Raw genomic sequence first — 12,065 nt, 5'->3', positions numbered from 1 at the left:
ACCCTCACCTATGGTATAGTGCACCCTGCCTTAGGGCTGTAAGGCCTGCTAGAGGGGTGTCTTACCTATACTGCATAGGCAGTGAGAGGCTGGCATGGCACCCTGAGGGGAGTGCCATGTCGACTTACTCATTTTGTTCTCACTAGCACACACAGGCTTGTAAGCAGTGTGTCTGTGCTGAGTGAGGGGTCTCTAGGGTGGCATAAGACATGCTGCAGCCCTTAGAGACCTTTCTTGGCATCAGGGCCCTTGGTACTAGAAGTACCAGTTACAAGGGACTTATCTGAATGCCAGGGTGTGCCAATTGTGGATACAATGGTACATTTTAGGTGAAGGAACACTGGTGCTGGGGCCTGGTTAGCAGGGTCCCAGCACACTTCTCAGTCAAGTTAGCATCAGTATCAGGCAAAAAGTGGGGGGGTAACTGCAACAGGGAGCCATTTCTTTACACAAGCCCCCCCCAGCCTACAGGCCAGGAGACTCAGCCCAAGCTGGGAGAGTCTTCCTAGTCTGTCAGGCGAGGAAGAGTAGGAGAAATAGGCTGGTTAGTTGCAGGGCCTACTCTGCCTTACATCCTTCTGTTCAGGTCATTCCCTTTGGGGAACTGACCCACTTCCACAGTGATAGGACCTAGTCTGAATTGCCTCTTGTCTGCCTCTTCACCCATTCTTTCTATTTTGGTTTTAGAGGTATCCACCTCTGCTAACCTTATCTTGGCCAGGGTTACCCCTAGCTTACCCAGAGAGGTTACCCAGAGCTGGAGTAACCCCACCATGACCAATAGGGTCAGGGGGCCTAACTTGCTATTTGGCATGGGGTCAGACCACCATGCTAAGGATAGTGCAGCCATAAAGGCTAACACCCAGCAGAGGCCACTGGCAGCTGTCAGTGCCCAGAACCACACCTTTAGCTCTTCACCTAAAAGGGAAGGGGCTAAGTTACAGGCTTCTTTGGGTTCAGGTTGCCTGTCTGCTGTATTGGAGTGGGGGGTTACCACATCTTGTAGTAAACACCCTTCTTCCACTCTTTCTTCTGTTAGCTGAGGAGCCACCCACTCAGGTTTAACAGTTGCCTGACTAGCCAGGACTTCTTGTGGGTCAGGTTGGACTTTATCAGGGCCATTTTTGGAGTTCTCCCCTACTGGAGCAGAATCTCCTTGGCTTGCTGTAACCTTGGCTAAAGGTTGTCCACCCTTCCTACTCTGTTTTCTTTTCTTCTTCTTCTGGGGCCTGCTTGCATTTACTGCAGAGGCAGGACTTCCAGAATCCTTGGGAGAGGACTGGCACTGGACCAGTTCCTCTCTTGGGCTCTGACTAACCTCTGGGTAGTCATTTCCAAGGAGACAATCAAGGGGGAGGTCTGTACTGACTACTACCCTTCTCCAGCTAAGAGTGCCACCCACTTCTATGGGCACTAAAGCCACAGGCCTCTTAGTGACCCTGTCTAGGCTAACTCTTACCCTGGCAGTCTCACCTGGGATGTACTGGTTTGAGAGCACCAGCCTGTCATGCACAATAGTGTGACTGGCACAAGTGTCTCTCAGGGCAGTGGTTGGGATTCCATTCACCAGTAGGTGGTGGAAGTGTCTACTTCCCTCTGGAATCTCCAACTCACCTGTTGGGCCCTGTTTCCAGTTGAAGGCTAGGAAGACCTCCTCATCTGAGGAGTCATCCCCCATGGCTACACTGGTTACCCCAGGAATTTTGTTCTGGGGTTTGTTTTTGGGACAAGAAGTGTCCTTGGTGTGGTGCCCAGACTGTTTACAGTTGTGGCACCAGGCCTTAGTGGCATCCCAGTTCTTACCCTGGTACCCACCTTTGTTTTGGGTTGTGTCTTGGGGCCCACCCACCTGTTCTGGTTTTTGGGGGCCTACAGAGGACTCTTTTTCTTTGTTTCTAGTGTCACCCACTTTCTCCTGGGGAGTTTTTGTAACCCCTTTCTTTTGGTCACCCCCAGTGGAAGTTTTGGTTACCCTAGTCTTGACCCAGTGGTCTGCCTTCTTTCCCAATTCTTGGGGAGAAATTGGACCTAGGTCTACCAGATACTGATGCAACTTTTCATTGAAGCAGTTACTTAAAATGTGTTCTTTCATAAACAAATTATAAAGCCCAACATAGTCACACACTTCATTTCCAGTTAACCAACCATCTAGTGTTTTTACTGAGTAGTCTACAAAATCAACCCAGGTCTGGCTCGAGGATTTTTGAGCCCCCCTGAATCTAATTCTATACTCCTCAGTGGAGAATCCAAAGCCCTCAATCAGGGTACCCTTCATGAGGTCATAAGATTCTGCATCTTTTCCAGAGAGTGTGAGGAGTCTATCCCTACACTTTCCAGTGAACATTTCCCAAAGGAGAGCACCCCAGTGAGATCTGTTCACTTTTCTGGTTACACAAGCCCTCTCAAAAGCTGTGAACCATTTGGTGATGTCATCACCATCTTCATATTTTGTTACAATCCCTTTGGGGATTTTTAGGATGTCAGGAGAATCTCTGACCCTATTTAAGTTGCTGCCACCATTGATGGGACCTAGGCCCATCTCTTTTCTTTCCCTTTCTATGGCTAGGAGCTGCTTTTCCAAAGCCAATCTTTTGACCATCCTGGCTAACAGGGGGTCATCTTCACTGAGAGCATCCTCAGTGATTTCAGAAATGCTGGACCCTCCTGTGAGGGAAGCAACATTTCTGACTATCATTTTTGGAGACAGGGCTTGAGAGGCCCTGGTCTCCCTATTTAGGACTGGAAGGGGGGAATTGCCCTCCAAGTCACTAATTTCTTCCTCTGTGAAGTCATCCTCAGAGGGGTTGGCTTTTTCAAACTCTGCCAACAGCTCCTGGAGCTGAATTTTGGTAGGTCTGGAGCCAATGGTTATTTTCTTTATATTACAGAGAGACCTTAGCTCCCTCATCTTAAGATGGAGGTAAGGTGTGGTGTCGAGTTCCACCACCTGCATCTCTGTATCAGACATTATTCTGCTAAGAGTTGGAATACTTTTTTAAGAATCTAAAACTGTTTCTAGAATCTAATTCAAACTTTTAACAAACTTTTAAACTCTAAAAAGACAATGCTAAACAGGGACTTAACACACAAGGCCCTAGCAGGACTTTTAAGAATTTAGAAAACTTTCAAATTGCAAAAATGAATTTCTAATGACAATTTTGGAATTTGTCGTGTGATCAGGTATTGGCTGAGTAGTCCAGCAAATGCAAAGTCTTGTACCCCACCGCTGATCCACCAATGTAGGAAGTTGGCTCTGTATGCACTATTTCAAAGTAAGGAATAGTATGCACAGAGTCCAAGGGTTCCCCTTAGAGGTAATATAGTGGCAAAAAGAGATAATACTAATGCTCTATTTTGTGGTAGTGTGGTCGAGCAGTAGGCTTATCCAAGGAGTAGTGTTAAGCATTTGTTGTACATACACATAGACAATAAATGAGGTACACACACTCAGAGACAAATCCAGCCAATAGGTTTTGTATAGAAAAATATCTTTTCTTAGTTTATTTTAAGAACCACAGGTTCAAATTCTACATGTAATATCTCATTCGAAAGGTATTGCAGGTAAGTACTTTAGGAACTTTAAAGCATAAAAATTGCATGTATACTTTTCGAGTTATTCACAAATAGCTGTTTTAAAAGTGGACACAGTGCAATTTTCACAGTTCCTAGGGGAGGTAAGTATTTGTTAGGTTAACCAGGTAAGTAAGACACTTACAGGGCTTAGTTCTTGGTCCAAGGTAGCCCACCGTTGGGGGTTCAGAGCAACCCCAAAGTCACCACACCAGCAGCTCAGGGCCGGTCAGGTGCAGAGTTCAAAGTGGTGCCCAAAACACATAGGCTAGAATGGAGAGAAGGGGGTGCCCCGGTTCCGGTCTGCTTGCAGGTAAGTACCCGCGTCTTCGGAGGGCAGACCAGGGGGGTTTTGTAGGGCACCGGGGGGGACACAAGCCCACACAGAAATTTCACCCTCAGCGGCGTGGGGGCGGCCGGGTGCAGTGTAGAAACAAGCGTCGGGTTCGCAATGTTAGTCTATGAGAGATCTCAGGATCTCTTCAGCGCTGCAGGCAGGCAAGGGGGGGGTTCCTCGGGGAAACCTCCACTTGATCAAGGGAGAGGGACTCCTGGGGGTCACTCCTCCAGTGAAAGTCCGGTCCTTCAGGTCCTGGGGGCTGCGGGTGCAGGGTCTCTCCCAGGTGTCGGGACTTAGGATTCAAAGAGTCGCGGTCAGGGGAAGCCTCGGGATTCCCTCTGCAGGCGGCGCTGTGGGGGCTCAGGGGGGACAGGTTTTTGTACTCACAGTCTTAGAGTAGTCCTGGGGTCCCTCCTGAGGTGTTGGATCGCCACCAGCCGAGTCGGGGTCGCCGGGTGCAGTGTTGCAAGTCTCACGCTTCTTGCGGGGAGCTTGCAGGGTTCTTTAAAGCTGCTGGAAACAAAGTTGCAGCTTTTCTTGGAGCAGGTCCGCTGTCCTCGGGAGTTTCTTGTCTTTTCGAAGCAGGGGCAGTCCTCAGAGGATGTCGAGGTCGCTGGTCCCTTTGGAAGGCGTCGCTGGAGCAGGATCTTTGGAAGGCAGGAGACAGGCCGGTGAGTTTCTGGAGCCAAGGCAGTTGTCGTCTTCTGGTCTTCCTCTGCAGGGGTTTTCAGCTAGGCAGTCCTTCTTCTTGTAGTTGCAGGAATCTAATTTTCTAGGGTTCAGGGTAGCCCTTAAATACTAAATTTAAGGGCGTGTTTAGGTCTGGGGGGTTAGTAGCCAATGGCTACTAGCCCTGAGGGTGGGTACACCCTCTTTGTGCCTCCTCCCAAGGGGAGGGGGTCACAATCCTAACCCTATTGGGGGAATCCTCCATCTGCAAGATGGAGGATTTCTAAAAGTTAGAGTCACTTCAGCTCAGGACACCTTAGGGGCTGTCCTGACTGGCCAGTGACTCCTCCTTGTTGCTTTCTTTGTTCCCTCCAGCCTTGCCGCCAAAAGTGGGGGCCGTGGCCGGAGGGGGCGGGCAACTCCACTAAGCTGGAGTGCCCTGCTGGGCTGTGACAAAGGGGTGAGCCTTTGAGGCTCACCGCCAGGTGTCACAGCTCCTGCCTGGGGGAGGTGTTAGCATCTCCACCCAGTGCAGGCTTTGTTACTGGCCTCAGAGTGACAAAGGCACTCTCCCCATGGGGCCAGCAACATGTCTCTAGTGTGGCAGGCTGCTGGAACCAGTCAGCCTACACAGATAGTTGGTTAAGTTTCAGGGGGCACCTCTAAGGTGCCCTCTGGGGTGTATTTTACAATAAAATGTACACTGGCTTCAGTGTGCATTTATTGTGCTGAGAAGTTTGATACCAAACTTCCCAGTTTTCAGTGTAGCCATCATGGTGCTGTGGAGTTCGTGTAAAACAGACTCCCAGACCATATACTCTTATGGCTACCCTGCACTTACAATGTCTAAGGTTTTGTTTAGACACTGTAGGGGCACAGTGCTCATGCACTGGTACCCTCACCTATGGTATAGTGCACCCTGCCTTAGGGCTGTAAGGCCTGCTAGAGGGGTGTCTTACCTATACTGCATAGGCAGTGAGAGGCTGGCATGGCACCCTGAGGGGAGTGCCATGTCGACTTACTCATTTTGTTCTCACTAGCACACACAGGCTTGTAAGCAGTGTGTCTGTGCTGAGTGAGGGGTCTCTAGGGTGGCATAAGACATGCTGCAGCCCTTAGAGACCTTTCTTGGCATCAGGGCCCTTGGTACTAGAAGTACCAGTTACAAGGGACTTATCTGAATGCCAGGGTGTGCCAATTGTGGATACAATGGTACATTTTAGGTGAAGGAACACTGGTGCTGGGGCCTGGTTAGCAGGGTCCCAGCACACTTCTCAGTCAAGTCAGCATCAGTATCAGGCAAAAAGTGGGGGGGTAACTGCAACAGGGAGCCATTTCTTTACAAGTGATGAGAAGATAAGTGTGATAAAAAGAGAGCAGAAATTCGTAGATATCTAGTATAACAACCCAAAAAACCAGGAGCCATGCAATGATCCACAAACATGCCAGGCACAGAAACAACATATACACATACATACACATATATATATATATTTGTACACACACACACATGAATACACACACATATGCACATAGAATACATAATTAGAATCATGGGTAAAAAATACTTAGTCAGACAGGTTTAAAAGAGTGTGTGTGTATTTTATTGTTATTGGTTTAGTTTCTGTAAAATGAGCATCATGGCCTACCCAACCGGAGTATTTTCTACGAGTATGTCAGTAAGCGTTACCTAGCATGTTTTATACGCCCCGTATATATTTTACACTAAGGGTACGTGATGGGCCACGGGGTAAACGTCTCCAGCAACCTTGTGTGCCTTTGGCAATGTGATTGTTACTAGTGCGTCTTTGTGGAGATGTCATTGTGCTTCTGAGCATCAACAACGCACCACCGGAATCGGCGGTAAAACGCATTGGGGTCGTTTTGGAAAGCTGTCCATCATCCTGGTAAAAAGCGGGAATTCCTTTACCTACTTCGAGGTGGACGGGGGCGTGGCTCAGCGGGCGGAGCTTACAGGTGCTTTATAAAGGGAGAACCTTCTACTCTGTGTCTCCAGCAGAGTATGATAGAACCCGCGCGTCTCAGTCAGATACAGATTACGCTCCAGTACATCATCAGTTCACCTCCAGGATGGATTCTAGATCTTTATCTGCTATGGGATCTCTGAGCGCACATCCTTGCTTTATCTTTGACAAGCCCAAGAGTTAGGGTGGCTTGTCCTTTCCAGAAGCTGAGCTTTAACTGCGGCACCTGCTACGATTATATTTTGTAAGTGCTTCCTTTGAGGTTTAGTTTCTGTAAAATGAGCATCGTGGCCTACCCAACCGGAGTATTTTCTACGAGTATGTCAGTAAGCGTAACCTAGCATGTTTTATACGCCCCGTTTATATTGTACACTAAGGGTACGTGATGGGCCACGGGGTAAACGTCTCCAGCAACCTTGTGTGCCTTTGGCAATGTGATTGTTACTAGTGCGTCTTTGTGGAGATGTCATTGTGCTTCTGAGCATCAACAACGCACCACCGGAATCGGCGGTAAAACGCATTGGGGTCGTTTTGGAAAGCTGTCCATCATCCTGGTAAAAAGCGGGAATTCCTTTACCTACTTCGAGGTGGACGGGGCGTGGCTCAGCGGACGGAGCTTACAGGTGCTTTATAAAGGGAGAACCTTCTACTCTGTGTCTCCAGCAGAGGAAGATAGAACCCGCGCGTCTCAGTCAGATACAGATTGTTAGCATAGTGTTCTTTGTATATTTGCCTCTCTGTGTATTATGCATGCCTTTGTCCTTCCATTGTGCTGTGATGCGTGTGTCCATTGCAGTGCTGTTTAATGGTAGTGTTGTTTGTGTTTCATGCCACATCAATACATATGTGTGTTGTGTGTGACGACAGTCCCTGGCCTGTGTGGAATGTGAGTGTGATATTTGTGTGTTGTTGATGTGTGAGACAAAGTTGTGTAGGCTTCACTATACCTGTGCTTGAGCTGTGTGGTCGTGTGCTTTTGTGTAATGTGGCAGTGCAGAGTGGGTGGGCTGCCCCAAAGGGGGCGTATTGTGACTGTGGATGTGTCCGTCTTAATGTATGTTTTGAACTATGTACAAGATGTAATGTGTACTTGAGGCCCATGGTGTGCCCCCATATGATGTGAACAACGATGCTACAATCTGTTTTTAAGGTTAATGATACAAGTAGGTGTTTGTATTTATGGTCGGTACCACCCATGGCGGCGTTGACTTGGTGATCTTTTGACCATCATCAGCAGTTGCAGGACATGCGTAATGGGCTCCATGGCAGCTCCATATATGTAAGACTGCTTGCAGGAGAGTGTCTACCTTTATACCGTCCGTTTCTGCCTTCTGAGATATGGTGGTAGGCCTGCCATAGTCACATTGGCAGTGTGCAACCTTGTAATTTGTCCATAGGAAACACTGTCTCTGCTGGCTCATTTGTGCTGCCTCATGACTGTGATGGTCTGCGCTGCCTGACAGTGCTGGCAGGACTGCGGCAGCCTTTGTCCATTGGCACGTATGACTCATATTACGAGTAGTACGGCAGTCGGAGCACCATCCCAGTGGTGGTCGGACAGCCATCATGGCGGTCCAGGGACCATTAAACTCGCAATGATGCCCTAGGTCTGACTTATACCCATTATCTTTCACCTACTTTTTTCTCTACACTCATAACTTTCTCACACTGTTTCCCCTCCTCTTCCCTCCTTTTCCTTACCACTTTTCTTCATCAATCTTTTACTTCCTTTTTTCTTTGTCTTTTTGTACAAAAAACCAACAAAAACTCTTCTATTTCTTCTGATTCTTTTATTGACGTCGTCAACTTTTTAAAGATGGATCAATTAACATGATTGTAGTGCTATTTACTTTTGCCTTATGTACTTGCAAATAACTCTCACCTCTCCTCTCTCTTCTCACTCCCTAGTCCCTAAGTTTCAAACTCACAAAGACCCCTGTGTCTGCTGTAATTAACCTCTGGCAGCAGGGGGAACTGACAGAGGCACCAGCTGTTGCCCTGGACTTACAAAATCAGAGTTAGAGATGACATTCTTTCCATGATCACCCAAGATTTTTACCTTAACTGCTGATTTTAGAACTCTGTGCACTTTACTGTTGCTAACCCCTCTTAACAAGTGTTTACACTCATCATTTAGACATGGTATAATTGACAGAACCCTAGTTAGTGTATTTAATTTACTTACAAGTCCCTCGCATATGGTGGTACATGACCCAGAGGCAATTAATGTGATGCTAATAGTGGGTGCTGTGCTCATTGTATTACCTACTACAGTAGCCCTGTAAAAGTGCGTTTCCAGGGCTGCTTCTGCAGACAGGCTGTGCAAATTCAACCTAGCAAAATAAACTTTTTGCCAGGCCTAAATCTTTCTTTTTAATACTCGTAGGTCACACTTAGGGTAGGCCTTAAAAGTATGTATATGTCAGAGTTCATTGTATTTTTAAGTAGGACAAGCAGGTTTAATATTTTACATGTCCTGGCAGTAAACATTCTCCAAAGTTATTTTTTCACTGTGGCAAAGCTGGCTCTCACAAAGGGTAACACTGGTTTACATTATTACATTTACTAAGTGCTAAATTCTGTTTCGGAATAGCTAGAATAACATTTCAAGTCTCATTTTAATGCTTTAATTTTATATTACTATTTTGAAAATTGCACCTTTGGAAAGAAGGCATTTTCCTGTCTAAAACCAAAAGGCTCTTTTGCCAGTTTCCAGCTTTTGCCTGACCCCAGTTGACTTTAATACTCACAGATGGCAGATTTGGGGAACGGTCTCCTAGCTTAGTAGAATGGCTCAGAGTCTGCATGTTTACCCCCTTCCTGATGAAGACTCATGCATAGACTGGCCTCCCTTTTGCCTTTCTAGTCAGGCTGACTCCAAAGTGATTGGCAGAAAGGAACTGACCAGAACTGGCGTAAGTGATGGGCAAATGATTGCCCTCTACCCACATGCTAGCACTAGGCATAAATATGAACCCCACAATCTTTCATCACAACAAGCCTGGACCTGTGAAAAATCAGAAGAGGAACCTTGGGAAGACTAGGTATCCTTGCCCTAAGCCCAAGACCCCAGAAGTGACTTGAATGGTCGGTTGGCTGACCTCCTGTATGAGCGACACATCAGGCTTCAAGAGGCCTCTCACCCTCAAACCTGCAGTTTCAAGTTGAGTAGCCTTGAGCCCTGCTGCTGGCCTCTGTTGGAGTAAGTCCTAACCCCCAAGTAGTGCCCCTAGGTCTTGGACCCTTATCTGGTGTTAAGGTGTACCTATACTGCAAGAAATAAGGAGCCCCCGGAGTGCACGGAATCATACAACCAATGCTTTCGAAAGCCTTGAGGTATGATTCCAAAATGTTTGATACCAAACATGCCTATGTTCAGCATTACAATTATGTAATTGGACATAGGTAGTGACCTATGTCAAGTACATGCGTAAAATGGTGTCCCCGCACTCACGAAGTCTGGGAAAATGGTCCTGGAGGTCGTGGGGGCACCTCCGCTAGTGCAGGGGTGTCCTTACACAAAAGTAATCTGCACTCTTCCCTCTGGGCTGGAGGGCCTGCTATAGGGGTGACCTATACCTGACCTGGTACAGTGTAAATGGCAGTGAAAGAGTGCATGTACCTTTTCAAACAGGCTGCAATGGCAGTCCTGCAGAAGTCTTTGCATGGGTTCCCTATGGGTGGCAAAAGATATGGTGCAGCCCATAGGGAATCCCAATGCCCTGGGTACCTAAGTACCATATACTAGGAACTTGTAAGGGGGCACCAGTATGCCAATTGTGGGTGAAATACTGTGTTACCAGTATGCAACAACCAAATTTAGAGGAGAGAGAGCCTAATCACTGGGGTCCTGGCTAGCAGGATCCCTGTGAACATTCAAGCACACTGACATCAGGCAGAAAATAGGGGTAACCGTGGCAAACAGAGGTTACTTTCCTACAGGACTTTAGAATTAGAACTATCTCAAAATAGCATACACCATGTGCTTCATTAAGCAAGATCTCTTAACTTCCTCAAATGTCTTAATACTAGGCAAATATCTTTACATCAGTGTTTATTGGGAATACTGGCCTACAGGTTGTGCTATCAAATTTCAGTGTAAGGGCGGGCATAACTTGCCAAATTACTCATTGCATAATCATGTGGAATTACCTAAGAAGAGTAATTATGCGTTTAACTATATTTCTTAGTGCAAAAAAAGCCCCCTCGCTTCTCAAGATAGACTCAGGCATTCTTTTTGTGCTAAGAAATAGTGCTAAATACAACAGAACACAAAAGCAAGTGTGAGATCTTGAGATGGGATTTTTCTCCAATTTACCACTGGCATTTAATGACATTTTTTTGATGCAAAATGGACCCTTGTGTAAAAAATGGATACAAGAATGCATTTTTTTATATGAAACGGTGCTAAATCATACAGAACACAAACAGTGAAGAAATGTGCTTTTATAATAGGATTTCACCTTCAGATTACTCTATAATTAATTGCTTGATTGTAGGAGGCTGGCCCTCTATGTAGTGTACAAAAGTGAGTACACTATGCAGAGGGTTGGGGCACCACACGAGGTACAAATTAGACCACCTAATGCTCCAATTTTTAAGGTAGCTGGTCGAGCAGTTAGGCTAATCGAGGAGATGTGCTAAGTATTTGCTGTACTCACAAATCCAACAATGCACCACATACACTCAATGAATAACTCAAGACCAGATTTTATAAAAAATACTTCAGACTTTTATATACATTTTAAGACCAAGATCTTTAGAATACTTAAGTATTTTTCAAGTTATAGCTAGTGAAAGTTTTGGAATCAATGCACAGTCACATTTAAAAATGCAGTTAAACTCACACAGTTGAGTTACCAGTCTCTTCTCGTGCAGGGTGGCCGGAGTGGTCAGTGGGCAAGCTCTGCCAATAGGAGAGTCTCAGGCGGATTCCGGTTCCGACGGAAGCAGCGTTGGAAAGGTTCTTGGCACAGGGCCACCTGGAGGGGTCACTTGGAAAAGGAGCTGGTTTGCAGATTTAAAGATGGTGCCTTGGGTTCCCCTTGGGCTGTTGAGGTTGCAAGGGGATGGGGACCCGGGGCACACAGCAGATCCCACACTGCAAGGTCCAGGGTGGCCAGGTGCAGAGTGTTTTGGAGGTGTTGAGTGCTGTGCGCAATGGAGTCCACTGGATGTGAGCCTCTTAGAGGGCAGCTTACAGGACCACAGCGGCACTCTGGACAGAGGTCTCGGACGTTCCTGATCCTTTTTCAGCTCTGGGGGAGCTGGTTTTCTGCTTGTCTGACGTCAGCTGACCAGTACCCAGGGTATTGGCGTAGCTCGGCTACTAGAGGGCACAGTGCCACCAAGCTTGGCACAGTTGTGGGTCACATTGGGCGGTCATCAATATATCATTGGGTCCAGCTGCGACTTCTGGTTGTGGAGATATCGGACGGTCAGTTAAGTGGCCCTCACTGGTTTGCTTGTCCTTTGCAGGTTTGTTGAGTTTCTTGAGAGAT

The sequence above is a fragment of the Pleurodeles waltl genome, chromosome 3_1 (genome assembly GCF_031143425.1).
Source record: "Pleurodeles waltl isolate 20211129_DDA chromosome 3_1, aPleWal1.hap1.20221129, whole genome shotgun sequence".
Taxonomy (NCBI): Eukaryota; Metazoa; Chordata; class Amphibia; order Caudata; family Salamandridae; genus Pleurodeles; species Pleurodeles waltl.
This window is presented reverse-complemented; position numbering follows the sequence as displayed.